At 46.4% G+C, this 13,673-nt stretch overlaps 1 long non-coding RNA gene across 1 annotated transcript in view; it reads right to left on the bottom strand.

The window, feature by feature from the left end:
* LOC132342833 (uncharacterized) overlaps positions 1-12,002 on the bottom strand; it is a 28,292-nt gene extending 16,290 nt beyond the window's left edge. Inside the window, exon 1 of the long non-coding RNA XR_009491366.1 lies at positions 54-12,002. This is a non-coding gene — a long non-coding RNA (uncharacterized lncRNA). The remainder of the gene's footprint in view (positions 1-53) is intronic.
* Between the last annotated feature and the right edge of the window lie 1,671 nt (positions 12,003-13,673).

Raw genomic sequence — 13,673 nt, 5'->3', positions numbered from 1 at the left:
GAAGCTACTCATGTCAGGGATGAGCTCTACCTGAGGCGCCCTCACACTGGTACCTGTGAAGCCCCTCAGGCTGTGGGCCCTGCAGCAGCTGCGGTTGCATCAGAACACGGGCTGAAGGCTGGTCTTGACATCCACAGAAACCTCATCCTAGTCTCTTCCCACGGAGGTGACCTCTGTGCAGAAATCTATGCCAGGTACCAGGCAGATGGGCCTCAGGAACCCCTTGAGCTGCCACTGTGTGAGGAAACTTGGGTCTTTGGTCATGGCCTGGGCAATGTGGAAGGTGAGGATGCCCTTGAAGAGAGTGGTTTCAGTGGAGCGGCAGCGACAAGAGACAGACTAAGGGCTTAAGGAAAGAACACAGGTAAATGCGCTGGAAGTTCATTTTCACAATTAATTAGAAAAAACAGGGCTGAAAGTGTGTGTCACAACACACACACTCATAAACACACATGTGCACGCACAAATATGCCTGGACCAAGTACCCCTCTCCAGAATGCCTGCTTTCCACTATTGCTATCTCAGCCCCATCTTTCCCCTTTTTCATTCCCCGCAAGAAGCAGTTGGCTTGGGATTCAGGTACCTCAGTGTTGCAAAGTGACTGCAGGCTGTGCAGTGAAGAAAGACTCCTTTTCAGATGCCCTACCTTCACAATAGATCTTCAGCCCCACCGTAGCCAGTACTATGGGCCAAGTGACCACTGTGTCCTGCTGGGACCAGGGTCCCTGCCTACTCACTGACCCCCTGACCTCACCTTTGCCCACCTAACTTCATCATCCACATAGCTGCCCTTGTGATCTTCCAAAATCATCAAAGTGATGGTTTACACCTTCCATTGGCTTCCATATCCCCACCTCTCTATTCTCTTCTCCTGCTCCATATTCTTCACAGCAATTCATTCTACCTTTAATCATATTTATTTTTATTCATTTCACTTGGCTATTTTCTCTTTCCCTGGAAGCTGAGGTCTGTAAGAGTTGGCCTTTGTCCTCTCCACTTCTGTGCCACGGCACCTTAGGCATGCTGGTATTTTATCAAAGACATGCAGTTTCCTTAAGCCTCAGTTTCCTCAGCTAACAAAGGGGAACGATAAATTCTGTGTGCTTCACCTCATCCGGGATTGTGGAGATTAAATGAGAAGGCAGAGCAGACCCTGAGGTCTGCAGCATCAGCGATGCCGCTGGATCCTGGTTAAGCCTGCTGCCTGAGAATTCTAATTCTGCAGGGTGCTTTCCTGTCATCACAAGCCCCTTCTGAGGTCAAACCATGACGTCTTCACCAGAAACAATAGGCCCAGCGCTCCTCCCAGTTGAGAAACCTGGGACTCTATTGAAAATAAATTAGTAATGCCTCACTCTCATTGAAAAAAAAGTCTCAGGGAGATTTACAATTTTCTTTTTTCTAAGTGTACAGAACAACATAAATCAAAAGGAGCAATGGTCTACCTTGCGTTTTGACTACTTTGACCCTCTTCAACCTCTGCCAATTTTTATCTCATTTTTGTTTAACTTTATACATCAGAGTTTAATTTGAGAACTGGTCGAGAAGGCAGTGATGTATAGGTTACATCAAGTGCAGCTGAAATTACCCTGTCCCCGGGGACTTCGGACTGAAGGGAGGGTCCCTGTCCTCTTTCAGGGAGTAGAAGAGGAATGGTAGACTTTGCCCCTTGAACCCAGCCCCCCTCCACCCAGCTGGCTTCGGCACTGCCTCTTGTTTATTGATCCGGCCAGGTTTGAGGCGCTCGCAAGATTGCATCCATGCAGGGCTCAGGCTGCCCAGCTCGGTCCCAGGCTCAAATCACCAGCCACGGGGGACAATATCATTTTAGGAACCAGAGAAGGAGTTCTATCAGCATTGATTTTTCCTCTTCTTTAAAGTGTTATCTTCTCTAGGAAAGTGTGCCCAGCTGGCAGTGTAGTCTGGCCAAAGAGAATGCTGGCCTTGCTTCCCTGAATGTCCAGAGTGCGGCCTCACATCCCACAGATTACTCGGTAAGAATTGATGCTTGAATGAATGAATGAGTTGTGTTCTGCTTCCTCTTTACGACTGGTGTTCTAGCAGCCTCATAATAGGGTTTCTCTGGTGGCTCAGATAGTAAAGAATCTGCCTAAATGCGGGAGACCTGGGTTCAATCGCGGGTTGGGAAGATGCCCTGAAGAAGAGAATGGCAACCCACTCCGGTATTCTTGCCTGGAGAATTCCATGGACAGAGGAGCCTGGCGGGCTACAGTCCATAGGGTCACAAAAGAGTCAGACACAACTGAGCAACCTACACAAACACAAATGGATGAATTGGGTCACTGGCTTAAGAACTGGTGAGTGGCTACTGGTCCTGGAAATTTCCTTACAGATGCTCGGGACTAGGGAGATCTTGAGATTGTCTCATCTGCCTCTCCTCTGTCACATCAATGTTCAGCAAGACAACCTGGCTGGGGGCTGGACAACTTCTACTAAACACCCCGAGGGACAAGCCACACAAGCAGTGACCCAAGGGTTAGCATTTTTTTTTTAATGTACATCTCCTTCACAGCCCTTATCACAGTTTGAAATTACAGACTTCCATAACTATTTGAGTAAAGTCTGTCTCCCCACTAGACCCTAAGAACACTGAAAAGTTCTGTAATTAATTCGCAAGAAAAGTCTGTCTGCTCACCTGTATTTCCAGGGCCGGGCACAGGGCTTAACATCTGGGAAGTGCTCAATAAATGTTTCTGAATGAATGAGTCCAAAACAAACCGGGCTGGGGAGATACTGTGGTGTATCATTAGCAAGGCAGGAAAGAGGTAAAAATGCCCAGGTAAGGTAGTCATATTACATGTGACCACCTGACCTACTGCCAACACAAAAGGCCAGTAAAGGGTATGAGGGAGGCATATGGTCGCTGGATTTGGGGACTAAGTTAAGATGCCAAGGACAGCAAGTTTCTCTGGAAGACTCCTTGTCTGGACTTGCACTGCCCCATCTAGTAGCTATTAGCTACTTGTGTGGCCACTGAGCACTTGAAACGTGGCTGATCTGAACTGAAATGTGTTGTAAATACAATACATACACCAGCTTTCAAAGGTTTACATGAAAAAAGAATACAAAAATCTATTACGAATCATTTTATATTGATTACATGTTGAAATGACACTTTGGGGGCTATGATTAGTTAAATAAAATATCTAATTGAATGAAGCTCACCTATTTATTTTGCTTCTTTTTAAATGGGGCTATAACAAAATGAACTGAGAAGGGCGTGGGTGCATAGCAGCAGAGCTGGAAGAGGGGGTGGGAACCAGTGCGAAATGGAGTGCATTGTGAGAAAATCACTTGTTTATTTGAATATTGTACTTATTAAAAAAAGAATCTGGATAAGAAATGTGGGTATTTATAGTAATAATCAAAAAGGGGAAAGGGAATATATAAATTATATTTAAAAAAGGAAATTATTATAAGACACTTGAACAAAAAATTTACATCTTTAAAATATCTGGACTTCAACCTCAGAATGAGCATATCTTTTAAAAGCTCTTGGAAAACACTTCCTTACTCTCTTTGTCTCCTTTCTTTATAAGTCATCTTTAAGTCCCTTTGGGAAACTTCTTATAAATGAGGATTTGCCTCTCAAGGGATTCCTCTGGTTAGGAAAGTGTTTTATTAAAAAATATATGTTTGCCGCAGAATGCTGAGCGATATAATTAGCTGGTCCCTTCTGTTTTATTTTAAAAGGCTGTATGGCCAAGTTCTAATTAAACATATTCTCAGGACATTTGAAGTGTGAAGGTGCCTCAGAACTGGGCACTAAAATAAAGGAAGTGAAGGCTTGGGGGATGCAAGCTGGAATGCAGGCACTCTGGCCACAGTGTACCTGGCATTTAGCCTCATTTCTGTTCCTGAGCACACAGCTGCCATGACCCATAAGCCCATCCCAGTTTACCATTGCTGGGACCCTGCCCTGAACCTGGGAGACAAAGAGTCCTGGGCTGGGATTCTGGGGTTCTGGGTGTGTGATAGGTAATCATGTCCAAAGTGAGAGCTTTTAAGGTCCCCACTAGCCCTGACATTCTGATTGTACATCTGGATATGTTTCTCTAGCTAGTTCTTGCCACATAGCATAGCAACATTCCAAATGCCCATACTTCATTTACTTTGTGAATCCAGGAATAAAATACAAGACCATGGACGGCTCATCCAAGAGAGGCAGTGCCACACCCTCATTTGCAAAATGAGTAGAGTGGTGCTCACCTATTCCCTCTTGAAAGTATTTCTTCTTGGAAATACTCTGTCTGCAAACAGCAGATGGGCTGGGAGCCCAGAGGAGGTGAGTTTAGAACAACCTCTTCTAAATTCTCCCACCTTGGCATCTGAGTAGTAACCCCACTCTTTGCAAAGCATTTACCCATCCATTAAACCCTCTTCAGAAGCAAACAGAACTCTCAGTCTTTGCTGCTGGGGACACAAAATGATAACATCCACTTTGGAAAACAGTTTGGCAGCTTCTTATAAAGTTACACATACTCTTACCATGTGTGTGCATGCGTGTGTGTGTGTGTGTGTGTGTGTGTGTGTGCGCGCGCTCAGTCATGTCTGATTCTTTATGACCCCATGGACTGTGGCCTGCCAGGCTCCTCTGTCCTTGGAATTTTTCCAGGCAAGAATACTGCCATGGATTGCCATTTCCTTCTCCAGGGGATCTTCCCAACCCAGGGATCGAACCCAAGTCTCCTGCGTCTTCTGCCTTGGCAGGCAGATTCTCTTACCACTGTGCCACCTAGGAAACTGGGACTCTTACCATAAAACCCAGAAATCCCACTCCTAAGCACTGGGATGCAAGAGAAATGAAGACTTATGTTCATACAAAACCTGTATGTCCAAGTATAGGAGCTTTATTCACAGTCACCCTAAACTGGGGACAACCTAATTAATTGTCCTTCAACAGATGCGTGAATAAGCAAACTGTGATCCATTTACACCAGCTGTTGAAAAACTCAACAACATGGATAAATCTCAAACGCAGAGTGAAAGAAGCCAAACCCCAAAGGTAACCTACTGTATAACCCCATTTAGTACATCTTGGAGAAGGCAAAAGGGTGGGGTGAAGGACAGACCAGTGGTTCCTGGCACGGGCAGTGGCAATGAGGGGTAGGAGGATACTTTGACTATGAAAGAGCAGCACAAAGGAGAGTCTGGGGTGATGTGCCTGTGTGCCAAGTCTCTCCAGTCGTACCTACTCTGTGCGACCCCATGGACTGCAGCCCGCCAGGCTTCTCTGTCCATGAGATTCTCTGGGCAAGAATACCTGAGAGGGCTGCCCCACCTCCTGGGATCTTCCTTACCCAGGGACTGAACCCACGTTTCTTACATCTCCTGCATTGGCAGGTGGGTTCTTTACCACCAGTGCCACCTGGGAAGCCTGTTTGGAGCGATGGGACTTCTCCAAATTTTGATTGTGGTGGTGGTTATCTAACTCCATGAATCTGTCGAAACTCAGAGAACTATACACTAAATGAGAGAATTTACTCTATGTAAATTCGAAAACAAAAATTTAAAACCCCGGCAGGCTTGGCAGTGAATGTGTGGCTGCTTGAGGTTGCCCCCCCTCATTCATTTTATCCTATAAGGGATTAAGTCTATCAAGGTATGGTGTTCCCTGGGGATGGTTACTGTCCAAAGTGGCCTCTGAAAACTGAAGGGAAGGATGTAGATTACACGGGCCAGTGACAAAGTTTTTTTTTTTTTAATTATCTTTCCTATTGGATGCGGACAAAGAGGCAAGCAGATTTAATTACCACTTGTGACCACTCTTGAAGTCAAACAAAATACCTTGAGGATGAGATGATGCTGAGAACACAGAGTTAAGAGAGGGGAGAGAAAACTAGGTTCCTGTTTGTATAATTGAGCCAGGATTTACCACTAGACAATTTCCTTAAGCCAGTATAGGCAGGGGGTGCTATTACCTGCAGACTGAAACTTCCTAGGAAATACAATCATCAGCTCATTGAAACACTTCTGTTCTGATCCACAGTTGCAAAGCAACTTGCAGCAAACAGGGCAATAGAGAACCTCTGCGAAACAACAGAAAACATATGCAAAAAAAAAAAATGGGAAAAGGACTTGGACAGGAACCTCATGAATAGGGAAATCCAAGTGACCATAAACATCTGGAAAGGCACTCAACCCCATTAGCATTCATGGAAATGCATATTAAACACAGAGAGATAGCAACAGCAACCACTAGATTAGAAAATATTAAAAAGAAGGGGAAGAAAAGCTTGAAATATCACATGTTGACAAGGATGTAGAACAATGGGGACATGTAAAAACACTGCTTGTGGGAGTGAAAATTGGCATAACTACTTTGGAAAACAGTTGGGAATTGTAGATACACATACCCTATGACTTAGCGATCCTGCCCCTACATATATGTGTAACAGACAAGCTCTCCCACATGTGCGTAACACATGAATAAGCATGTTCACAGCAGCATTTTTCATAATAGCCAAAAAAACTGGAAAAAAAGAAAAACCTACTATACTGCAATATATTCATGATCCACAGCTTTAAAAAAGACCAACTGCACACATTCACATGGTCAAGTCTCCAGGTGAAAGAAATAAGACATGAAATGATTCATTCATTACGATTTTCTTTATGCAAAGTTTAAATACAGGCACAGGGGTATTTGTACCGAAGTGTTAAAACTACCAAGCAAGGTAATAAAGCAATGACTACAAAGTAGAGAGGGTGGTGGCCTCTAGGAAAGGTGATGATAATCAGGGGGTAGAGGGATCATTTCTGGTGATTGAGTATGGTGGTTATACAAGTGTTGGTCTTCTAATTATTATCTAAGCCACATATGATTTACACCTTTTTCTACGTTTTTAATGTATCTCATACAGAGAAACATAAGAAGTCAAAAAATAATCACAGACCAGAGAGGTGCCAAGAACCAGTCTGGAGCCTGGAATATGGGCTAAATTTGAGAGAATTCTAGAGAGGTGGTCCCAGAGAGAGACTATCCGGATGGTCACAAGTTTTGCTTTCTTTCAATCAATTTATTCCAGCCAAGGGCTTTTCAGAAGTGTTTGCTTTCAAGTAAAAGTTGAAACCTTTGAAAAGTATCAATTCTGTCTTTTAAGTCTAATGTGTTAATCTGACAGCGTGCTCTTTCAGATTCACTGCAGTTCAGACCAGATCTGTTCCTTACACGAATCGACAAAGACAAGACACAGCTATCTGTATTTGCCTGGAGATCTTTCATCTTAAAATTTCAATCATCAGGGCCAGAAACACAGGAGACCACACCCAATGGCTCTTGAGTAAGCTGTATAGTGCTGGTCCAGGCATTTACTTCACAAAGTTCCCTTGTATACAATTCTTCCATGCTTTTATTTGAGCCTATTAACTTTATTTTAAATATAAATCTAACAAGCCCAGACATCTGTTTCCAGGACTCTTTCAGTTTAGAAAGGTAAAAGCGGCAGAGAACAGCTATGAGAATCCGTGTCACTATGCAAGGAGACAGAAATAAAACATCTTAGGTCTCCTAGGCTTCTGGACACATTTATTGTAGGCACAACAATGAAACGTTAAATTAGAAATTGACTAGACTCTTTTTTTAAAAAATCAGGAAAATGGGCAGTGCATAAGAAACGGTTATCATCCAATCTTTAGCAAATCATATCATTCAAAAAAAGTAAGTTTTATAGATATTTTCCTGCAAAGAAGTCACTCTGTGAGCATGTTGCGATGTTAATCTAAATTCAAGTCTCTAGAAGCATATGTGTGTACACAGATGCAAATATATAGACATACATACATATACTTACACAGATGAATAATGAAAGGTAGAATCTAGAGTGTGTGTGTGTGTGTGTGTGTGTGCGTGTGCGTGTGTGTGTGTGTGTGTGTGGTGGTGGTGGTAGTGGACTGAGCCCCGTTAAAGAACTCAAGATTTGGATGGAATTCACCCTGATGGCTGAACAATTATGAAACAGCAGCATCCTCAGAACCAAATGACCTTTTCATCAACTTACAAAACATTAAAGGTTAAAGAATGTTTGAAAGGAAGCTAATACTTTTAAAACATTGGGGAAATTGCCATCTTTTCAAAGACCTGACCAAAATGAGAGCAAAGTGCCAGACAGCATGTGAGCCTTACCATGAGGAGGTGTGACACGTTTGCATTCCCTGCTTCATTCAGAACTATGAATGAATCTACCTCCTCAGGAAAGGAGACAAGGTAGGCCTGGGAGCTACACAGCACGGGAGCTCATGTGAGGAACCCTTAACAGGCTGGCTCCTAATTGCAATTTTGCAGTCACAGTGCTTCCTCTCTCAAGTAGCGATGGCAAGGTGAGCAAATCAATGAGAGTGTCAGATTTTCCAGGCTTCTATTTTCCATCTGACCTGGATGGTACAAATTCCAGTCACTACTAACAGGGAAAATAGAAATATCAGCGAGGCTCCTCACTAAACCCATTCCTTTAATTAGCTCCCAGAAAGGCCTGGAGAATCCACCTTACTCGCCCTGCATATGCCCACTCTTCCCAGGAAGTTAGGAGGCCTGTGCCCTGCCCTGCCTTCCGCACCTCCCCGCCTTCTTTCTCCTTGTCCCACTCACAGCACCTGCTTGCAGTATCCTCTGGGTCATCCCACCTCATCCTGTTTTATAAGCTTTTGTCTTCAAGAAGTCTGACCCGGTGGCTGCCCTTCTCACAGGGCTGCAGGAGGGGTCAGCATCACTGGACAACCACTGTATGCCAAGTTTTTCACCAAAGCATCAACATAAATCCATCATCCCAGGGAAGCCTGACTCTACCTGGGAAGTGGGCTCTGCTGTGACTCGTCCACGGGCAGACAGCTAGTAACACCATGCCTCTTTCAAACCCTGGTCTAGCCCTGAAAGCTCCCGGGATACAGTGCAAAGAAGTAAAAGCTTCGAAGGACTTCTCTGACTTGGATGAAATTTTTCTTCCCTGATTTTCTACTCAGGGCTGAAGAAGGAGATGAAGGAAGTGAGGCTCACAACGGGGGGCAATCCACTCGAGGTCACTTGGTGAGTTAGGGGCCACCAGCCCAGGCGCTGCCTCACATGGGCAGAGCTTGCACTCATCTGGCGTGTGCACATGTGCAGCCGGCCATGCACTTGGGCCTTCTGTGCTGCTGATCCTACTTTCCCTGCATGCTGTCATGCATCCTGGGCTGGAGAGTCAGCCCTCTTACTTTCTCACCTTCGCTGTCTACCTTCTAGGCTCCTGACATGCCCCAGATAGAATCGTCCTCCAGAGAACGAGCAGCTGGCATTTCTGGACATTTGAGACGGGCATGACTCCTTGACAAATTTCCCTCTTGGAGGATGACTCTGGCCCATTTTCAAGTCTCATTTTTCCTGGCCGACAGGTGAGGCCTGAGGAGCAGGAAGGAGGGATTGTGGGCTGCTGGGAGGTTGAAGGGAGGCTTCCCTGCCACATGACACAGAGTCAGGGGAACTACAAAGACCTTGCTGCTTCTGTGACCGGCAGGCCTTCCTAGTGGGAACCCTAACCCCAGACATTCAAGTCAGTAGGAACTGCAAATTCTCTCGAAAAGCAGGGAGGCCCTTTGGTACCTGAACTTACCCGTTCACCCCCTACTGCCCACCAGTATTCCCAGCAAACCCAGAGCCAGAGCCCCTCTCAGCAGCCAAAACACTCCTAAGCGCCTTAAATGATGTGAAAGACTTCTTATGAATTTACCCCCCCACACATTGGGTCTACAGATTTTAAAGGTATTGATAATATCTCTCAGGTGATGTCACAATTCACTCTCTGTCAAATTTGTATTCAGCACCTACAGTTTTTTTTTTTTTTTTCTGTGTGTATTTACAAACAGTTAGCCAGCCTGGGTCCAGGTTCTGAGAGCACCCCCTGACCAGGGTGCCCCCTCTCTGGTGAATGGGGCCGGGGAGGATGGCTGCAGATGACTGACTTGAGCTGAGTGTGGCTGCAGAGCAGGGCCTGGAGGGCCCTTCTTGTTGGAACTCACACTCGCCTGCAGCCTGACGACCACCTGCAGACCCCTTGGCAGGGAGCGGGGTGGAGATCAAGCACTCCCCAGGGCAGTCTGTAGCTGGGCCCCAATTCTAATTCCTGCAGAGATGGAGAAAGAGCAACATGCTCACCACTCCACAGCAGAGAAAGACAATTGCACTTTTAAAAACTCTGTACTTTAAAAATATACAAAACAGAAACAGACTCACAGACGTGCAGAAGAGCAGACAGGCGGTTGCCAAGGGAAAAGGGGTGGAGGGAGGGATGGACTAGGAGTTTGGGGTTAGTATAGCAAACTATTGCATTTAGAATGGATAAACCAATTCCTACTTCATAGCACAGGGAACTATATCCAATCTCCTGGGATAAATCATAATGGAAAAAATATTTTTAAAAAAAAGAATGCATATATGCGTATAACTTAGTCACTTTGCTGTACAGCAGAAATCAGTAATACATTGTAGGGCTTCCCTGCTGGCTCAGATGGTAAAGGATCCTCCCGCAATACAGGAGACCTGGGTTCGATCTCTGGGTTGGGGAAGATCCCCTGGAGGAGGGCATGGCAACCCATTTCAGTATTCTTGCCTGGAGAATTCCATAGACAGAGGAGCCTGGCGGGCTACAGTCCATGGGGTCGCACAGAGTCAGACATGACTGAGCGACTAAGCACAGCACAGTAAATCAATTATACATCAATTAAAAGTGTGTGTATAGGCCTGCAGGGGCATGGTGGGCCCCGGGGTACTTGGAATGATGGGCCATGGGAGGTGGTGGGAAAGAAGAGATGCTGAGCAGAAAGAACTATCTGCTGGTCCCTGATGGAAGCGAATCCAGCGTCCCAGGCAAAGGTCTCCACTGAGTCCTGAGCCACAGGCAGAACCAGGTCAGAAGGCCTGCAGATTCTCCTCGTTCCTTAGAGACCAAAGGTCAGTATCAGGGCCGGGTCAGTCCCTTCTGACCCTGGCACACTCCCTTATTTCCACATTCTTCCTGAAGGATGCTATAGACAGGTCCCTCCTTGCATGCCTTTGCACATTGACAGGAGCTCCTGCCTAGGGGGTTGGGCGCTTCCTTCAGGATGCGCTTTTCCAGGGGAGGAGTCCTGTAGCTGACGCCAGTTGTCAGCACACCCACCTGAACAGCCTGCTCAGGCTTTCCCGGGGGCCAGGCTCCGGCAGCACCCCAACTCCCAGTCCCAGCTTCCAGTGGGCCTGACCTGCATGGGCATACAGTCCTCTGCTCAGTGCAAGTTGGATTTGTCTGCTTCAGAATTTCAATACTGGAGGGCTTTGAAGAGGGTGGTCAAGATCCGGGATGGGCAAGTGTCTTATCTTGGAGTTAATCCCAATGGAACACACGTTTCACGCAAACGCTAGATTTGTTACCGGAACCTACAGAAGGGAGTTGGAGTGAAGGCGCTAGAGCTTTTCTTAAACCCCTCTTTGGCGTCACCACCTGCCTCTGCTATCCAACTGCAAGCGAAGAGTGCAGAGACCTAGTCTTCCAGGTGATAAGAGCACTCCGGCCCACTGCCTCTCCCCTCTCTCATTCCTGGGGTGGGTGGGGCTGCCCCCCGGCCTGCCTCTAGAGGGCGCTGTTGGAGAGGTGGTACCGCCAGCTGCAGCCTCGGGCTCAAAGAGGGCGCCCCAGGGACTCCACCCCTAACCCCTGGCCTAATTTGAATATTTCATTGGCTGCAGCCAGTCTGGTCAATTTATCATGCAAATACGGGTGCCCTCGCGCCAGAGAGGAGCCACCGCCCGCGCAGGAGAGCGGCGCCCGATTGGTGGCCGAGACAGCTGCATTTGTAATATTTTTCTTTGGGCATTAGAGTCATTTACCAATGCCATCGCCGCAACTCGAGGCACTGAATCACAAGCCACTTAAAGGTTTTTATTGGCAGCTTTGAAACTTCTTAACATGTTCTTTTGTTTTAAACCAAGTATCAACCTATTGCTGACCGCCCACCCTCCCCCCCACTCCCCTGCCCGCCCTAAAAAAACCTGCAGCAGCTACAAACTACTTTGTTCCCTCTCAATCTGTGCACTGGGTGACCGCTTCTGCCGTGTCACAGCGAGGAGGACTAGACCTCTTTGGGATGAACACTTGGTAGACTTGAAATAAATAATCTTGGCAAATTCTTATGGGGTCCAGACACAATTGATAGCAGACAAACAACAAGGAACCAGAGAGCAACAGGAAGAAAGAGGAGGAAGATTTGGGAAAGAAAAGTGGCAGAAAGATGAAGAGGGAAGGGAGAATTCAGAGCTGCTCTGTCAAAGAGGAAATTCTTGGAGTTATCAAAGCTGCCGAAAAAAGAGACTATCCGCATACAAAGAAACTCAACCTGCTGGCCGCCCTGTCCCGAAGAATTCTGGGTTTGCTATTCTAGAAACACAAGTGCTATGCACCCAAGTTTCAAGAAATAAAAATGACAGGAACGAGGTCCCAGCCCAGTATCCCTCTCTTGTACCTGCCCTACTGAGAATTGCGCCCGGTCTCGATTTTCCCCGTTTGGAAATTCAGCGACAAACACAAAAACCATAATATATAAGATAGAAAAGAAGAGCTATTAAAGAAGAGAAAGAGAAAACGAAATTCCTCCACGTTTTGCAAATTCCCCGGCTAGTTAATGAGGTCACCAGGCTTGCAACGCTGGGCTGTCTGGTTTGAGAAGACCTGGTGGCTTGATTTCTGAGACCTCCTCCTCTCCCGGGTTCTTGCATTGGACGAGCCTGAGCTCAGCCTCGCGGTGATTCACAAGCAGGATTCTGTCCGCGGAACTTGTTTGCATCCGCGAGGGAAGAGCTGGGCACCTCTGCTTTTCAGCTAGCAAAGAGCTGCTTGCTTCCAGCCAGGGGCGAGCCCCACAGTGGCTGCTACTGCGTTGAGTGTAGAGTTTTTTTTTCCTTAAGCTTTGCCTAAATGGTTTATAAAAATCCACTTCACCCAGAGTGGGAAAAAACACGCCTCGCTGTAGCGAGTAATTCTGGAATTCCCCGAGCAACTCAGGTCAACGCAAGGGATTTGATCAAAAGGCATTTTGCCAGTAATTGTGTCCTCCAAGCTGGTCTTAATGTATATCTGTCTTAGACAGAAACACGAAGACTTTCTACTTTTTTTAATATTAGATCTCCTAAAAAAAGTTTTTTTGAAAAGTTCGGTAAAGGATTAGGTTTGAAAGATAATTATGTGAAAAGGGGGAGCGGAGTCTAAACTGTGCTCCCCAAGTCTGAAAATCCGGTACTGAGAGCAGAGGAGAGCCCCAGGGTGTTAGGGACGGAAAATCCCCAGCAGGTCTTGGGAAACCCCAGAAAGTAGTCCCTACCAATCACCCAGCTAGGAGATGGGTCTGTAGGCATACCCGATTCCCTTCCAATAACGGCGTTCCCTCCCTCCCTGTTAGGTACATAGCTTTTAATTTTTGTTTTTAAAGATGCTTATAATTGCCTGGAAATCCCAAGTCTGGGGGTGGGTGGGGGGAGGGAGGGGGAAATGAGACATCAAGGAGGGGACATGCTGGCTCTAGCTTTCTAGGGGGCATGACTGGGTCAGCTTCCATCCAAAGTTCAGGAAGTCCCAGTCATGCCCAGTTCAGGGATGGCCCGGGGCAGCCTTGCTCTGCCCCGCCCCAGCAGAGAGCGGATCTCAGAGCTG

This window comes from Bos taurus, chromosome 18 (genome assembly GCF_002263795.3).
Source record: "Bos taurus isolate L1 Dominette 01449 registration number 42190680 breed Hereford chromosome 18, ARS-UCD2.0, whole genome shotgun sequence".
Lineage (NCBI taxonomy): Eukaryota > Metazoa > Chordata > Mammalia > Artiodactyla > Bovidae > Bos > Bos taurus.
This window is presented reverse-complemented; position numbering and strand designations above follow the sequence as displayed.